Here is a 16,466-nt window from a genome sequence, read left to right on the forward strand (position 1 = left end):
CCTTGAGACACTTCTCCGAATGCGAAGGATGTTCTTCGAAGGAGTCGGTGTCTTATGGCGACCTCTTGTCTCATTTTACTCGGGGTCGTCGCCGCCACTCTCAATCTCTCCCTGCCTTTCCTCTAAACTGTTTCGTCTTTGTTGGCTGACTAACATCTTGGAGGATGAGGGTGGAAAAAAATGCTTAACCATCCTTAATGAGTATCAGAGACGGGTGTGTCACAAGTATGTGATTCATATCCTCTGTTATCTCAAAGGCTCGATTCAACATTACTCAAATCCCAAAACATGATGGAGATAAATGGGAAGAGGATGGTCCGAGGTTTGGCCAAGACCTTTGCCTTCAGTTGGATAAGAGCATGTGCATGAGTAATTCATTTCAACTGAGCAAATCAGAAACATGTCCTACTCAAACGAACATCCATGTTTTTATACTGTGACGCTTTTAGGTGACCCGATGCATGTGGACTTTAACGCCATCACAGCTTTTCAGTCTGCCAAGAATCGTACAGCTCTTTTTTTTAAAGGTTGTTTTTCACCACCGTGCTGGGCAGTGATTGGTTTCCATTCATCTCGAAACCCAATCGGAGACTGTCTGATAATGATTTAGCCTCTCAGAGCATTGGCCAACATATGGGGTTACAGACTTAACTCCAGCAGTTATGGTCAAAATACATCAGGACCAAGACTTTCCCTTCACCGTGGAGGGCATTGATTACGGCCAAAAATAGCAACTCGATGTTGGTGTTGAAAATGAGACCACAGAATAGATTACAAGCTTAATTTAAAGCTTAATAGTCACCAGATGATAACAGAGGGATTGCTGAAATGCTAACTAACAACACTGCATGGACTACAGTGGGCTAAAGGAGACCAGAATGATCAAGTTCACGAGCAAAGGCTTAAAAATCACCTAATACTTAAACTTAATGACCATGATCGAGAAACAATAAAAAAATATAAAATATCTAAAATCTAACTGCGTAATGTGGTGTGTTAAACATTATTATTATTATGTAATGAATTATGTTTTTTCAACATAGTTCTTCTAGGTTCCCGAGTTAAATAAATCATGACTTTATTTTTTTATTTAACCAGGAAAGAAAAACTCATTGAGATTAAAAAGAGTGTCCTGGACAAGAAGGACCAGTAAGTGTCAGAGTTTCAGAAGAGCAGCCAACAAACCTGCTCATGTTAACTCACTTATGTACAAACACAAAAGTACATCCTTACTAGGCATTTAAAAGACACAAATAACAAATCTGAACAGCAAACGTTTGCCAGGGTCATCCACAAACATATCAGGGAGAACATCTACCGCCACATGTGTCTGCCTCCGAGTCATTTCACCTCCCCTTAAACCAGAAGTTTCTTACCTTTCACTTCATTTTGTAATTTGTTCCAAAGGGAGAAGCAAATTTAAACGCCTTTTTATTGAGTTCTGTTCTTACAGGAGGACGAACTGGGATGTGACCACATCATCTCGTCCTTTAAGATGTTTGAACAACAGAATGAGAGTTTTTTAATCTCACTCTCTTTTTTGAACTTTAGGACATTTGTTCCCCCTCAGAGTTGATTAACTTTGGACTGACCATCGCAGGATCTCGAACCACTCACAGAAATTTTTTTCTGGATTTGCAACAACACGAACGTCACATTTATTCTGAGAGAGGCTAACGTTAATTCTTCCTGTTCTCCCGACATGTCTGATGACATAGTCGTTAAAACATCCTGAAAAGCTGCTTGAGGTGTGACGGATGCTGCGCACGTCAGCCCAGTCGAACCTTCTCTCACCGAAAACATTCAAAATCAGGCATGCAGAACACTCACGCAACGAATGACAGGAATGTTCGCTCACTCATCAGGACACACACACACACATGCAGAAATCAAAGCCAGCGTCCATCACACATACAGTGAGTGAGCGGAATGAGATGTGCGGTGAGGGCCGCGGCGTCCTGTGGGCTCGCTGTGAAACATAATAAAATGCACTTTGATTACATTCCTCTGTGACCGGTCGTGTCCCGCTCTCCTCCTCCTCTGGTTTCATGATGCGGGGCAGCGATCTGGAGCCGGTGGGGGTGACTCACTCATGATGCATCCTTTTGATGTCCTGAGTTTGAGACCTCCCAACATTTTTATGTCCCACCTGCCACTTAGGTTAGAGGTGGGGGTGGTGCTGGAGCCCAGAGCAAAGACAAGGGGAGGGTGGATATTAAAATAAAGACATGTGGAAGATGAAGGCTGCAGGATTACTGGGGACGTGGAGCGTATGCATACGTGGCTAACGTGTTCAATGATCTGTGCAACGCTGCATGTATGTATGTATGTTCAGGCTAGAAGGGTTAACCCTTTGATGACTGCAGCTCAGGTAGGTGCTGTGCAAGATGCAAGAGCAGAGAGGGGTTGCATCGTCTTGTCCTTTGAGTGGGAGAAGTGGAGCCGCACACTGGGAGACTCGTTCCTCCAGCAAAGCTGCTAAAGTGAGAGACTGTGTTTAAAATGAATTTAGCTTTCTCCCCAACCACCCAAGTTCGATTTATGGGGACACAAACCGAAGGCTTCTGTGTTTCAGAAGTGTAAAACTTCTTTCCAGGGCTTGGTCGCCTTCCATTCATTGAATTAATCCCCAGTTTCATTCCTCTCATTTGTCTTCCTCTGTTATTTTAGTTTCTGTCGTTTGATCTGAATTGGTTAGATAATCACGCTGGCCTGTACTCTGAGGAACAAATGCTATGTTTTGGAAATCTAAAAACAAATGATTGTACACTTAAGGGGCAGCTATTAGCGTTCATTTATGAAGATCTATCATTTATGACTTGGAAGGAAAACAGATTTACATCTTAAGAAAACAGAAGCTGTACACATGATGTTTAAATATTAAAATAACTAAGAAAGCAACTTCCCAAGCAGCTGTTCATGTTTAATCTGCTCTTTGATAACAGAATATTCTTTTCTCTTTATGTCCTTACAATTTATGGTTGAAATATAAACTGATCGATGATTCCCATTGTAAGCCTTTCTTCACCTTTTCTCTTATTTTGCCTCCTCTCCTTTTTCGTCTCACTATAATTTCATGTCTCCTTCTAAGATATTTAAATCAGCCTTTCGTGGGTTTCCAGAATTGGATTGCACAACACAACTCTGGCAATAAGGTCACATATAGAAGAGACACGGACGGGTCAGTGATACGAAGCATCAGTCTTCAGCGTTTGTGGAGACGGACCAGAGGAGCACAACACGCCTGTCTGTTCAAGCTTCCAGATGACTTGACCATAGTCAATTTCTTTTTTAACCCTTTGACTGCACAGCTCAGGAGGCGGGGCTTCAGCCCAGCTGCACACTGAGCCATTGGTTGTGGCGAGATGATTGACAGGCTGCACGGCCGTGCTGTGATTGGTTGCTGAAAACCTCCTGATCTGTCTCCACCAGTCGTCGCCGGTCAGGTGACTGTGACACGCAGCACAAATCAATGTTATCAATCTGTCCTGACTATCAGCACGCCCTCTGCTAATGAGGAGTTGAAATGTATTAATGCAATAAATACTCCTTTGTTCTCTCCTTTAGGGAAACACGGGCGGATGTCAGAGTCTGTCGCTTGTTTGCTTTACTGCAGATCAGGTTCAGTATGAGGCAGTCTGTGGATCGAAGAGTTACGAGCTGTTACTGTTTCTGTTTCCTTTGAACTCTGGGCCTCGTAAACACTGGATCTTTGTGACCGTAGTCGGATAGAAAAGATCATTTTAAAGCCCTGCTGAACCCTGAACGACAGACCTGGGACTCTTCTGGGTTCAGCCCGGCTCACACACATCAAGATGTGACGTTCTTTGTCCTCCTTTTGTTATTGTCGTCAGCACAATTAAATCAATTAAGAAGAAGTAGCCTGTAAATAATCCCTTGATGCAGCTTGATGGGAAATGACCGCAGCGCCTCCTCCACCTGTTTGGGGGTGTGCTCGTGAATCTGCGTCTGACTCTGTCAGATTGATGGAAAACATCTTCAATCATCTTTGCTTTTGCGTAGTTTGTGGTTTCTTGCACAACATCCACAGTGTTTTCTCAGATTACTATCTGCATTAGTCAGACTTGATATTTGCTTTATCCCACCGTCTGCACTTCCAACCGACGCAGAGCAACCTGTTAGGCTTCGCTCCAACACAACACGAGCAATTCATTTTGTGCAGCGCTGCTGAAAATGACTAACATTCAAAGTTGGCTTTCTTTATTTACGTTGACTCGAGTGTGGTCGAATGTGACTCACCGGACTGATTGTAACGATAGAAGGATTCAGCTTTAATAAACAGTTTACGCTCAAGCGACAACAGCTGCTGTTGAAAAATGAAGGTCCTGGAGTCACCACTTGAGTCTGGCTCCAAAATCCCTAAAAGCTGTTTTCACATGAAGCACTCCCTCTGGACATTTGTAGAGAGCTTCAGGAGGACTGTGCCTTGTTGTTCACACAGCGACACGCCGGCCCTGTTTAACCTACCCGGACATGGACTATCCCTGTCGGAGCCGGCCTTTTCTTTGCTCCTTTTTCAGAGCACTCGAGTTATTAATTTCTGTCAGGACCTGAAGAAAAGTTTCAACCTCAATCTGAAAAAGTGGATGACCAACCCTGAATGTAAGATATGTTGGATTTTGGATTTTTGAGCTTCTGTGTCGCTTGCTGCAAAAGCCAATGAAAAATTCTGCACATCAAAAGTATCAGCTGAGTTTTACTGCACAGCATTGAGTGAAGCCCCCCCCCTCATTATGCACCACCAGTTATTATAGATGTGGGGGTTAAATGGAAGATAAACGATGCTGAAACGTCTCCTGTGCAGAAATCCCTTCTGAGTCTTGATGACAAGTTGTTTGGATTTAGAAGTTGTGATTAGCGACTTCTTTGCCAGCATCTGCGTCTTGTGATTTCCCAAAAACACTCGTCTGCTTTGACTCTTTAATGTGTTTATATGACGCATTGTTTTGCCAGACCAAGTCACTAATGTGAAGTAATCTGGAAACTCTCTGTTCATTTTCTACTTCCAAAGGCCGTATAAACAGGCGCAGACCGCAGTCTGAAGCATCCACGATTTATAGAGGTGACAGGCCTCAGATCACTGTTCTTAGCATCTCCCAAACATCACTCACAAGCACTGATGAAGGGTGCAGAATAACCCGAAATATGGATTCAACACATGATTGATGAGGTGGACAGGAAGTGTCAACAGAGGTATGAAGTGCCCCCCCCCCCTCCCCCGGATGATGCACTAATGGATTCTGGGAGTTTTCATTCAGTGATGATCACCTTTGTTGTGAAGTTACAGGGCTCATATTATCCTCCTTTTCAACAAGTTGAAATAATAAGTATAGTGGATTTTGTTGCTTCGTCCAAAGGCTGTAAATATTAACAGACAAAGTCTGAGTGGTGTCAGTCGTCTGATCCTGCAGGGGGCGCTGGAGGCTCGTCAGCAGCAGCCACCATGCTTGGAAATGCTGTCTCAGCCTAAGTCAAAGTTAAAGAGCTGAGGCGGGTTTTAAAGCTCCTGACAAACCGTTACATCCCGCCCATCTGTCAATCATGTCAGCTACCTGGATGACAAGTAATGGAGCTGTTTTAAATAATTCATCCCTCAGGCTGTAAACATTAATTCATGCTTTAAAACAGCTTGTTGTGTTCGTGACTTCCTGTGTTCCTGGAGCCAGATGCAAGCGGACTCTTAAAGAACTGCAGGACTTTGCACTTCTGCATCATGCTTTCCCTCCTGAGACACCTCAAACCCTCCCACTGTGAGGGAAATGTGTGAACAACCACCTCTGGAGGGTTTCAGGGACAGTCCTGCTGAATATTTTTATAATCTTTAAGAGCCCAAAGCTCGGATGTATGTCTGTCCCCTCCCTGACTTCAGACTCTAACCACGGTCCTACTCTGTAATAGAGGCATAAAGCGTCCCTGTGCCCCCCTTAAAAGGGTGCACACAGGGTGAAGCATCATTATGTCAATTTGATTCTAAATCCATTCTTTAAAGGTATGCAACGCAAACCAAAGTTGACCTTGTCCTTTAGAATGGTAACTATGGGGTCCCTGTTTGGGTTCTTATTTAACGTCAGTGAAGAAAGTTGAACTCAAAGTGGAGGAGATGCCTTCTGTTTAAACCCTGCCCTTGTAAACCCTGCACAGACTCCAGCCAATAGCCGACTGACTGCTAATCGTTGGTCTGTGCTCGTCTTTGTAAAATAAAGAAGGAGCTCTTCAAAGCTTCTGGGAGCTGATTCAAGAGTTTGTTTTAAATATCTGCACGCGATGCTGGAGAAGTGCACTTTGTTTGGCGTCTGCTGTGTTTCTGATCTTTCATCCTATATAGTCTTATGTTGCAAACAGAGAAACCCAAAGTTCTTCAAACAGCAGCAACATCAAGCAGACATCCAAAGTTGTTGAGACTTAAACTTGAAACGTCGACGGCCATTGACGCTAAACAGCTGCTGAAGTGCTGCACGTGACTGTTTATGTGCTGCGCTGGATTCTGAACAAATCGAATAAAGTGTCTTTGACCAGCGAGCCAAAGACTGCAGAGCGTTGGAGCTCTTTAATGCAGCCTCTAAACAAACGTCTAAGTAAAGTGAAAAGCCCTCTCACTCTCATCTCCTGTGTTTGCACGTGTGTTAAGTTGGCGTCGCAGCTCTGCCGGCCTCTCGGTGTGAACGGCCCAGCTCCAGAGCACCATGTACTTTTGCGGCACGGAGCGGCACTTTCAAGCAAACAAGGCCATGTACCGCCTGATTCATTTACTCGAAAATACATGTTGTGGGGACAAGCAGCGTGTCATTAGAAATCACTTGAGTGGGACCTGAAACAGAAACAGTCACAGCTCCTCTGACTCTCTTTCACAGGGAGAGAGAGAGAGAGAGAGGAGGGTGAGGGGCGTCAGAAAAAGTGTGAACTCCGGCTCCTTTGTGACCTGTTAAAATCACTCTGTGAGCATTCAGGGTCAGCAAGGACGAAGGAGGGAGGGGAGTCGGCTCTTTCTCCGCTCTGCAGGGAACAGCTCATGCTTGACTAACTCTTTGGATCCCCCGCCGAGCCAATCTATATGCTCTTTCTTCTCCCCCTTGTATCTGATTCTGAAAGTGTGTCAAAGCCAATCATTATGTTTGTTTCAGATATCATTGACCTTTGTGTGCATGCACTTCTCCATGTGTGCATGTGTTTGGAAGGGAAACCTCCAGGCGTTTCTCTCATGCACTGTTCAGCATTAAATGCAAACCGCACAGCAGAGGCTCTCTGGGAAGCGCAGCGTTTTCTGTCCAATGTGTTTTGCGCTGCATGCAGCTCCAGAGGTCTAATTATGCTCGGTTTCAAAGCGCAGACACCCCCATGTCAAAGACAGACTCTGTAAATCTCACACAGTCATTAGTGGGAAAATATGCTTTTTTTTCTATTCTTTTGAGGGCTTGGCAATACAACATAAAGCCATGACAAATAAAAGCAATAAACTATTTATTGTCTTGGGGTAGAAATGGTTACACATCTCCACACAGACAGGAATGGCATTTACGCAAACGAATTGGCTGTAAACGCTTTTTATTTGAAAACCAGGATATAATTAGAAACTTGTGGCTTTCCAAGAAAGGGGATGTATGTGCATGTGTGTGTGTGTGTGTGTGAGAGAGAGAGAGAGGCTTGATGAGCCCATTTGCGTGCATGACGGTGTGTTTTTTTTTTTTCACTCACTTTCTCTTCTTCATTATGTCGAGTGGCTCCCGCATATTTTGTGTGAGAAATAAAGTTCACATGAGGAATTTCACAGGCGGCCGTGGCAAAAATACATTAGACTATATGGTCGGGAAATATGAATCTGACATGGACAAGTTGTTCAGGGAGAAACAGGAGCAGTCAGGTGTTCAGACTGTTCAGAGTCCTCGGCTTTAGCCAACATTTGAAGGGACTTGTTTTGATGTCTCTGATCCGTCCACCTCAGTCAGAGCTGTGCACGTTCTGCATATGAAGCACTGTGTGAAGTGTAGTGACCATGAGAAACACAATGCAGGGTTTTTATCTGTAATGTGAAGCTGTAATATCAAAGACACGATGTGTGCGTCTCCAGTTTTACCTGAGAAACATGACGGCTGTTCAACAAGCTTTTTTTGCTTATTCGTTCGAGACACTCGATTATTCTCGTTAAATGACCACATGAAGCTCTGCATCATGTCTCATATTACACAGATGTTCTCAAAGTGAGAGGATGGACCCAACTGGGGCTCGTGAGATGCTGTTATACAAATTTGCAAAACATTTGAAATTGTACATTTGCTCCGTTGTTAAAATATTTACGAGACACATTTCAAATAAACAAAGTGAAATTTGATGAACACGCAAAAATACAGTAAATGGAATCAAGATTTCTGTTCTTCGGACTTCCAGCTGAGAAACGTTGATTTGTTTGCACATGGCAGTGTGCCTCCATCACACATCAAGTTTACACTTAAAGATGTCCATACTTTTGTAAAACAAATCCTTTTTTTTTTCTGGCTTTCCAACTTTTTCATTCTTTTGTGTTGTTGTTTAAGTCTATCGGCACCCGGCTGAGCACTACATTTTACGCCTTAACCACTGTGGGGGGGGGGTCTGCAGTTTGGGAGCCCCTCTGCTAGAAGACACCAAGCTGCCCTTCTTGTTTTCTTGTTCTCGGCTCAGGGCTCAGCTGTGTTTTCCACTCTTTCTCTCTTTGGCTCTCGCAGGTATTTCGTCGAGTGCGGCCGGATCTGCGACGATCAACAACAAACATTTTGATATTTATGATTCCCCATCGTGGGGCAGCAAAATAAAACTTGAGGATTATTTAGACAAATATCCAATGAAGCCTCAAATCGAGCCACGGCCCCGATATTGTTGGGGGGTCTCTAAATGTTCTAGTGTGTAGCCAGTTAAATCCCAGTCATTGAGAAATGTTCTCCTTCCTGCACTGTGTTTGTTTGTCAGCCTCTCTGCAGCTTTATAACGCAGAGCAGGTGACATGGAAACTCGACCGATGAGACGCTGCTCTTCAGAGAGACGTTGGCCCAGACAGCGATATTGCTTTCACTCCCGCCATCTTTATTATTCCCCTCCCCATCCTCCCCACACATCAGATGATATGAGCCCTTCCTTCCGTCACTCCCTGTCATCCCTCTGTCGCTCACTCCCACACGCTCTTCCCATCACTGTGAGTGTACCGGGATGTGACCGGGCATGAGTTACAGCAGATTAATCTGCCGTTTGATGGGAAAATGTGTCGTTCTCGAGGTCTCTCGGGGACATAATTAAAAGCTGGAGTGCACTTACATTTTCATTCTTCTCTCGTTCTCTTCCAGCGCTGACAGAAGAAGACGGTGTATTTACTTTAGCAGCCTACTTTACTGCACTCCCCTCACCCACCAGCAGCTTGTCTGCTGAGCGATAAGCAGGAGGTGGGGGGGGGGGGGGGGGGGGGGGGGGGGACCATTAATTTCTCCCCCCACACTGTCTCTCTTCACTCAAACAATACGCAGGGCTCGACATGCCCTTTATAGAAGCACTGATGCGAGGGCTACGTGTGTGAGTGTGCACATGCCGTGGCTGCTTGTAAATGACAGCTCAATTTGCTCGTAATGAAATAGAGGCTGAACTTTAAGATCTCTGTTAAACCTTTACTCACATTCAATTGATAGCATTTGGCATTTTTCACCCAAATGAAGCTCAGCACACAGATTTACAACCAGTGGGAAAACATTGATTTAAGAGGCGTACAGTCTGAGGTTTACGCTGGTAGTGTCGTGGTCGGTGCGAGCGCCCCATGTGTTCCTCCAGGCAGGCCGCACAGGTACGGATCCGACCTGTGGCTCCTTCCATCCTCCCTCATGGCCATCAGACAGAACTCAGCGTTGGATTCATTTTAAAGGCCGACATCCGCACATTTCCTCACTGCCTCTTTCATTCCCACTTCGATCCGGTTCTGGTGTTTGCAGAGGAAAACATTTAGGAGGAAATGATTCGTTGACCAGGCACCAGCTCTGACTCGCTTTGAGTCATTGTCATTCACACTCTTACTGCCTCAGATGGAAATTAGCTTCATGGCTAACTCTGGCCCAACAGTTGTGGTTTGCAAAGCCTCCAACTTAAACTGTAGTTGAGACAAATCACAACAAATACTAAACCTTGCATATTGTTGATAATTGAGGCTGCAGCTCTGTCCTTGCTGTCTTCATAGATTATTAGAGAACAGCAGAGATTGGAGAAGAAACATGTGGAACATCATGGCTTTGTTTATGTTAATACACAGCCTGTCCCTGCATCACATGCCATACAGTGAAGCCCTCCATTAGTCCACAGCTAGGTGCAGCACGGAGCAGCTGTTAGCCGCCTGAGTGCAGCAGCTACGACATGTTGTGGTAAAAGGTCCTCACATCACGACCTAATCAGTCACCCACAGTCCAAACATCACGTCAGGCGGCGCAGGTTTAGCAGGCGGCGGCGCTCTGCAGCTGGTGAGCAGCCTTTTAGCCCACTCTGTGGCACACACCTGCTCAGTGTCAGGTCAGGGATCCAACGTGTGTCAAAAGCTACAGGGGTTACATTCTTACCTAATGGGCTGCTCGCCGGCCTTTTTTGGCAGCGCCCTCAACTGCGCTAACACCTGTGTCTTTATCAGGGACGTCTTCAGCTGCGTCCTTCGATTTTAAAATGATAACACCCAGCAGCTTTTCTTCAGCAGCCAAGTCCTTGATGGAGAGGTCAAAGTCTTCACATGCTCTTCAGCCGCCAATCCGATCTGTGATCAGGTAAGCCTCGTCATTTAATATTCAAAGTGTGTAGAAATGCTCGGCTTGGTTGTTGCTTTCATTTCTTTAGGTTTTGTTCTTCTTGAGAAATCTTGATAAACGTCATTGGGGGCCTCTCTTAGTATATCCATTGTAACCAGTGAGAGAAGCTAAACGCTGATTAGCCAGTGATCACTTACTGTCAGATTTGCAACATGAGTCTGAATTAGATTCCATTGTTGCAAAATACTTCACTTTATCCCCTTTCATAGTGCAGAAACACGACAGCGCCGCAACGAAGCTCAACATGCCTTCGGACATTCATTTATCCACACAGCGGGACGTTGGTGTCCCAGTCTGTGCGTTTGATGACCACAGAAGAGAGAAAAATCGTTGGCAGACCAGAAGTTGAGTTTCTAAAGAAACGTCTTCTTCTCCAGTGAGGTGTTAACGAGCAAAAATGGCGAGGTCGGGTTGCTGCTCAAAGTCACCCTAAAGCCAAGTCAAGACAGCGTGGACCGTACCAAGACATTTTCACTGACAGAACTCGGGGGTCCGTCTTTGTCGTAGCTGGGCGTCGTGTTTCCAGGTTACACGCTGAGTTTCCGCCGTGGATCCGTTTTCAAAACATTTCATATTCAGGCACACAAAACGGCGTTGTCATGAAAACGAACAGCCAAAACTCAATAATCTTGATCGAAGTGTAGTTGTGTTATCTATTGTTACAACGTATTCTTATTGTTATGATATAATTCAAAGCTATGGACAGCTTCTGTTTTAGCCTAAGAGGGATTTAACCACAAGCATCCACAGATTCTTTGAGATTCTGTCAGAGGATGTCCTGACTTGAAACACATGGACGAATCTCCGGAGATGACACCGCCACATGTGACTTCCTCTGTACAAAATTGGCCACTCCAAGATCTAAGATTAGACACCTCTGTGTGTGTGTGTGTGTGTGTGTGTGTGTGTGTCACACTCGTCCTCTCTCTGCTCTTTCTGATCTCAGTCCTTGTGCATTTCCTGGAGAAATCAATTGGGCACTCGTCTCGTCTACACCGTTTGAACCTCTATGACCTGGCTCTGTTGACGTTTGCTTACAGTGAGACTTAGAATGAGGTTTAAGATGTCAATCCTCTTAGTGAGGACTTTGCAGTGAAACACTGTGTGATCCAGTCCATGCTGCAGGGTGTCTTTTAGGAAGCTTGGACGGGTGAGTGTACCTGGTGAGCAGAAAGCAGAGTGTGCGGAGACCTCTGAGGAGAGCGAGCTGGGTATGTATGTCAGGACAAGGAGGAGGGGGGGGGGGGGGCTGATCCTCTTAGCAGGCTGGAATTGGCTCACTCTCAGGAAAGTGTCACTTGAGTTGCTCAACCTGAGAGCGCCAGGCGAGATTGTCTATCCTTGCATCTCCTCCTCCTCTGCCATGTGAGGACTGCTGACCTAAAGACAGTCAGTGACTGCGCGCACATGACTCTGATCTTTCTCAGTGTGCTGCTAAGTATGCCGTACCTGCCCTCCAGGCACGAGTTCAATCCACGGTGCCACACTGCCTGTTTGACCAATTAGAGTGAGCCTCTGCTGGGCAGGACTCAGACCTCCTGCTGAGAGCTGCCAGGCATATCTTAGTGCAGCCCAAACAAACGGGACAGGCTTCACCACAAACACATCATAACACATGCTCGAACCCTAACCTCTTTGCTTCCCTTTGCTCCCACATGCAGCTGCCTTGATTAAAAACCTACAGCTAGTTAACTTTTTTTTTTTTTTTGGGGGGGGGGGTTCTGTCTTCACCTTTCCAGCCCTCTGCATTCCTCTTTTTGTCTTCCTCCTCTTGCCTCCAGATGTTTCTCTAACCATGACACGCAGACAGTGACAGAGAGCGCCCAGTTCACGCTCGCTCCAGCAATTTAATGAAAACAGATAAAACAGGAAGAGCTCATTCCTGTCGAGCCGTCCCCCCATTACAGCGATCGATAAAGACGTGAAGATGTAGGCGCATCAACGCGGTTGTTTAGAGAAAAAACTCTGAAGGGAATTATAAACGCTTCAGATGCAGTTACAAATACAGGCCTTGAACTTTCTGGAAAACGATTCAACTGTCAGTCCTAACCTCAAAACTGCCAAATTAATAGGGTCTGAGGACGGCGGTTAACAGAGGCAGATGTCTACCACCCAAGTTGGCACCAAACATACCCATCTTCTTTGCTCTGCTAAAGTGGAAAAGCAGTTGAAAGGATCAGCTGGTAATGCTGGATGTCATTTCTGATTATGATGGGGCGAACAGATCTGCAACATGCATCCACCAACGCTTCGATTTTCCTACTGAAAGTTTACTAGATTTTACTTCAAGCTTGTACGCGCTCATGTTAAGGCTCCCAAACATTCCAGCTGCACATTTTTTTTTCATGAAGCAGAAATGAAGGGCTGCTTCGTTAGTGGATCGTTGCGTTCCCCCCATGACGGACGAGGCCTGTCCTCGCTGTCAACACCCCGGCTGAGTTAAGGAGCTCCAAATGATTTTCCTCAACACGATACTGGCAGCGCACATTATTTATGTATTTAACTCGTGAGCCGCAGTCAACATCATTCAACAAAATTACATTGGAATCATTCTCGTGATAGGGAAGCAACCCAACTGTGTGTAGAAAAAAAAAAAAAAAGATGTGTGCTGCCTGAGCTGTTTAATGAAAGCAATGCAAGACAAAGCTGACTACTTATAAAACATTTGGGCTGTGTTAACAGGACGATTATCGAGATGAGAAATCTCTGCGTTTTACTGCTTGAAAGAATGCGCAGCCATTTGGAGGCATCCGGTCAGAAACGTTTCAAAACAGCACTTGGTATTTTAGGCAGCATTACAAAGAAGTGTTTGTGTTTTAGATTTAAATCCTATGTTAATATTAATGCAGCGTGGACGTGAGATGTAGATTACACATGACCACTAGGGGCAGCACAGAGGCAGAGTGTCAAAATATAGCAACACAGTTTCAACGCTGCTCTATTTTGCATTCACCCTTAAAGTTCCTCTCCAGACATTTTAGGCCAAACAGTGTCCATATGCCGCATGCTGACTCTGTCAACGTCAGATTTTCACAATAGCTCAATTTCATCGGGAGGGATGTAAAGATTAATAATGAGGCGATTAAAAATCGATTCAAAGGTGTCAAGATTCACATCGCCACTCTGAAAAATGAAGAGCAGTCATATCGTGAGTATCTGCTGTTGGTTGTAACAACCAGCGTGCTCATGGCAGCTGCGAAACCAAACGACCAAACCAACGAGTGGAAGAGTTGGTTTTAGTCTCGTTTTGTAAAATAAATCGTGAAAGAATCGTATCACGAACCCAGTGTCGTGAATCGTATCAGGAGTTGAGTGAATCATTACGTCCTTATTCATCCGCGGTCCAAAGAAATGAAGCTTGAGAAGACGTGAAACTGACGCCGAATCACAGCAGATAAATGGATGAATCTACACTTGACCTTTAAGGGTCATTTAGTCGTCTTCAGTTAATCAGATATGGAAGTGCACTGTTTGCAAAACAGCAATTATTGTAGAGCCGCTGTGTTGTGATGTGACACTCGTTTTGAAGGCGTATGACCCCCCCGAGCGTAAACTTTAGGTAGCTTCTTCGGGGGCCAGGTCACATTTATAGACACTTCAAAAGTCCATAAAGTATGTATGTGAATAAAATCATTCACTCATCAAGGCCAAACGCCACAGAGGCGTAAAGAGTCGGGCTCCCATTGGTCCCTTAGTTATGTTATTAAAACAGCTGACAATTTAAGTAAAAACTCAGGTTCATTATGGGAACTGTAAAAAAAGTTGTAATTGTTTGTAAGTTAAACACACTGTGAGCAGCTGCAGGGCTTTGTGTCGTCCAATCAGAGAACACAAAACACGAGGGCTGTCAACAGGATCGGACGCAGGAGGCATGTCCAGAATCACTTCATGAAGTCATGTGTGGGTCATGACATGGTCAGCCGGGTCAGCTCGAGCGTCGCGTGCCAGCGCTGTAGCTCACGCAGGAAAGCAGCGTATGTTGACAGCAGGAAAATTTGCTGCTCGAATCACATGGAGGAAGGAAACAAATAAATCTGTCCAGATCCGTTCAGTCCCACAAAACCACAAATTATAAAGTGCATTGTGCCAGTGTTACTGAGGGCCGTCATCGACTCTTGGTTTGCAATCAATGATTTACGGCCTGAAGTTTTGCTGCATTGTGGGATCGCAAGGCCGAGGAATGCTGCCTGCGACGCTGTAAAGACGGACGGATTAATAACACGAGGGAGTTTCAGTTTGCGTGAGGCCGGACGATGATTTGCAAGATGACGACAAAATCGTTTAAGGAAGAAAAATGTTATCTCTCATTGGAGATAGTGTGCTGAGACTGCAACAGACACGTCGAACATGTGGTTTAGGGGAATATGGAGATATGCAGGTTTTTTGCCAGAACTAGTTTGATTCCATCGTTACTATCAAACTGTCCCCAGATAAATTGCAACACACTCTGTTCTCACTCTTCGAGCTTCACATCTGGATGATCCAGATGTACATGCAGGACAAGATGAGATGCCCTGATTGGCTGATCTTTCCCTCATGCTATCTCCTCTGCATTGTCTGATCTGTAAAAATATCACCAACCCGAAGGCTGTCATATTATATATTGACATTTTCTGAGGAGCTGGCTTGGTGGTTATTTTCAATAGCAGCACATCAGGATGAACAATCCCACCTTTCCTATACTGTATTCACACGACGGGGGCACACTTTGCCATTTTTGCTGAATTTGTTTAAACGATAAGGGCGCTTTAGGTAAATCAGACCATGCACGGACAGGCAGATAATAAACAAGGCAAAGGTCAGGAACAGAATATTTCAGCCGAAGAGAGGGAAAGAATCAAGTAATACGAAAACTAATCTTGGCCGTCGATGTTTTCTTGCTACTCCGAGGGTGTTTCCTTACTCTCTGCTTGTTTTTTCATTATGCAGTCTCAACACTTTTTCTGCTTCTGTGGTGGAAATCACACAATGGCCAATACTGATTGCTTTATTTTCTCAGTGTGTACCCCACTCTCGCGTTTGTTATTGCAGAACAGGCGGATACGCCGGACAGGGGGGCGATGCTGAGCCCGCAGAATCTGAACATTTTCATTTTAATAATTTTAAGATCCTGTGGGGTCGAGTGCGGACAGACGCAGGAGGGAAGGTGCAGGGGGTCTGGATGCTTGCCGCTGATCGGGGTCGGTCTAAGGAGGCACCATGACTGCTTAGCCTGTACGTGAAAGATGAGCCCAGCCTCTGAAGCTATTTGGGCAAAAAGGTCAGGTATGCAGTCTGCTCGGCACGTGCCCGGTAGCTGTGGCTGAGGTTTTGACTGACGTCCAAACTGCAGCTTCTGCAACCCAGACAGGCAATAACCCCGAGGCCTCGGCATGTGGTCCCACATACACTCAGGTTCTATGCAAAGAAATTATTATTTTAATGGGTTATTATAGAGGCCACCTACACACCTGACCAGAGGAATGCTTTATCAGTGCTGCATGTGGGGGGTAACACCAATGGCATTCACTCACATACCACTGATGGCAGCAGGGGATGTGGCCAGTGGTGTGGAAACCTCCAGAGGTTTAAAAAAACAGTCAACACTGAAGAAATATACCCTGGTAACTCAAACGCACCATTCCCTCTGCTGCAGGAATCTACACG

Source organism: Symphodus melops, assembly GCF_947650265.1.
Source record: "Symphodus melops genome assembly, chromosome: 8".
NCBI classification, from domain to species: Eukaryota; Metazoa; Chordata; class Actinopteri; order Labriformes; family Labridae; genus Symphodus; species Symphodus melops.